The sequence below is a fragment of the Penaeus chinensis genome, chromosome 34 (genome assembly GCF_019202785.1).
Source record: "Penaeus chinensis breed Huanghai No. 1 chromosome 34, ASM1920278v2, whole genome shotgun sequence".
In the NCBI taxonomy this organism is placed as follows: domain Eukaryota; kingdom Metazoa; phylum Arthropoda; class Malacostraca; order Decapoda; family Penaeidae; genus Penaeus; species Penaeus chinensis.
The window spans coordinates 30,180,718-30,183,628 of NC_061852.1; positions in this window are offsets into that span (position 1 = coordinate 30,180,718).

Consider the following 2,911-nt stretch of genomic DNA (forward strand, 5'->3'; position numbering starts at 1 on the left):
GACTGGGAGAGACTGCTTTACATTGCCAGGCGCTCTCTTGCATCTCCCTTCATATTGCAACATGACCTTCGGTCGCCTTCCCTTCGCCGCAGCCGAGGCCACGAGCGTTTTATCCCGCGAGTGAGGAGGATGCTCGGAAACAGTGTTGCCACGGACGGCTCCTGTAGAACATTAGTTTGTTGTTTAATAAATGTATATTTCATCGCATTTCCTGGCACCACTCTCTCTCCTCGAATAAGCAGCCACGAGATGGAATTGAACATTTTAAGAGTATTTATTAGTTCACAGAACGTTATCTGTGTTTTCTGTGTACTTTATGTGTTTAGTGGCGAAAAGAAAAAGAACTATTCGCTTCATTAGTTCGCTACGAGATGGCTAGCCTCGGCCTCGAGAAGCATTTCCAAAGGTGTCAGCGATTTGGCCAAGATTTTGATTCGATGTGGCTGGCACACAGAGATGCCGATGGCGCCTTCCGTTGCCCAAATAAGGGTCGCGGCTGCGGTGACGAACCCGGAAATCGTTTCCGATTAGATACGTTTTATCTTTTTTCACGTTCCTCTGGTCTTTCCTTTCGTGTTCGGATGCTAACGCCTCCGTTTGTTGCTTTCTCCAAGAGGGATGCGTTTTTATCTCGCGTCTCCTTCTCCTTTCCATGATCGCTTCTTAACCACCGAACGACGTCACTGCTTGTTCCCTTGCCCGCCTCCCCGACGGCGCGACGGACCGACGCTCCTCAGTGGCCCTCGAGTGTCGCCGGGAGCACACCTGCACGCTCTGTGGTCAGTGTGACTGGGGCGAAGGGTTGCCTTTGCAACATTGTTTTATTGCCATCGTGTCGCTTTTGTCATCATGGGCCATTCCTGTGTTGTTGACAGTGTTTCCCTCTATTGTAGGTAGGGCAACGGGGCTCCATGAGGGCGGCCAGGCCGGCCTCTTGCTGGATCCTGCCGGTCGCACCAACGAAGGGAGAGACTTCTGGTGAATCTGCGGGAGGCACCTTCGCTTCCCAGCAAGACGAGGCTTGGGCAACCATCTGGAGCCTCCGCACGGGCGGTATGTGTGACAAATATTTTCTGTAAAAACTTGGAATGAAGTACTAATGGGGGGGGGGGGGGTTACATGGGGCCTGTCCCCTCCGTCTAGGGAATACATAGGTTTGGAGTTTTGGGTTCGCCTGATACCACACTGTTTACTTACGTGACTAAAGTGTTTTATTACAATTGCATTGATGAAAACTCGGCGCTCCTATTGCCACCCCCTCAACCCCCGCCCCCCACGCATCTCCCGAGGTCGTTGTGTGGAGGAAATCTCTAAAAAGGATCGGGTTTTCCTTTAGTTAGCGTCGCTCTCGGTAACAAATGCCAAACTCTGTCCCAAAAATCAAAGTCATTCTCTGAAAGAAAATCCTTTTTGTTATAATAAATATGAAATTCTGGACGCCTCCTAATCTAATCTGAATTTAACATTTTTAGAAAGCCTATGGAAATTGAAACCTTCATGTGAATGCCTTTCCTCCAAAAATGTGAATTTTAAAATAGTGTTCCCGTAATTCATTCAAGTTTTCTCTTTCAATTTTGAATAGGTCGTTGCCGCCTCCTCCTCCTCCCCTCCCCCCCCTCCTCCCTCCCCCTCCCCCCCTCCCCCCTCCTCCTCCTCCTCTTCCCCCTCCTCCTCCTCCTCTTCCCCCTCCCCTCTCCTCCCCTCCCCTCCCCTCCCCCCTCCCCCCTCCTCCTCCTCCTCTTCCCCCTCCTCCTCCTCTTCCCCCTCCCCCCTCCTCCCCTCCCCTCCCCTCCCCCTCCTCCTCCCCTCCCCCCTCCAACTCCCCCCCCTCCTCCTCCCCTCCCCCTCCTCCTCCCCTCCCCCTCCTCCCCTCATCCTCCCCTCCCCCTCCTCCTCCCCTCCCCCTCCTCCTCCCCTCCTCCTCCCCTCCGCCTCCTCCTCCCCTCCCCCTCCTCCTCCCCTGCCCCCTCCCCCCTCCTCCCCTCCTCCTCCTCCTCCTCCTCCTCCTCCTCCTCCTCCTCCTCCTCCTCCTCCTCCTCCTCCTCCTCCTCCTCCATACGCCCAGACTGTGTTCCCCCCCGTGAGCTTCAGACGGTGTGTGCGTGCGTGCGTGCCCGCTTGTGTGTGCGTGTGCGTACGCGTGTGCTCGCGCATATATGTATGTTTATAATTTATATTAATAAATACATGTATATTGTGTGTATATATATATATATATATATATATGTATGTGTATGTCTATGCATATGTGTGTGTATATATATATACATATATACATACACACACACACACACACACACACACACACACACACACACACACACACACACACACACACACACACATATGGTATTCGATATATATGTGTGTGTGTGTGTATGTGTATATATACACATGTTTATACATATATACGTTCATTCATATTCGTGCCATCAGCGATGTGGCGTTTGCCGAACTACTTGAGTGACCAATGATCCTTCCCAGACACTTTGTTCCCTCCATGAGCTTCAAACAGCGAATGTGGCTGCCTGGATTTATGTCAATTTTCCGTGTAAAATACCATTGTTACCACCTTAATAAGTTTCCCCTGATAATGTTTTTCTGTTGTGATAAAACTATGGCTTACTCCCCTCCTTCTCCCCTCCTCCGGGTGTAATTTACATGACACCATTGGTCACCGATTGCAAGTATTAATCAGTGACCTGACTCGCTTTTGCAAGCAACAATCGATGACCCAAACCCCTTTGCAAGAAACAGCCGGTGACCCAACTCCCTTTGCAAGAACCTAATTATCTTTGCAAGAAACGGTCGGTGACCCAACTCCCTTCGCAAGAAACAGTCGATGACCCAACTCCTTTTACAAGAAACAGTCGTTCACCCAACTCCCTTTGCAAGAAACAGTCGTTCACCC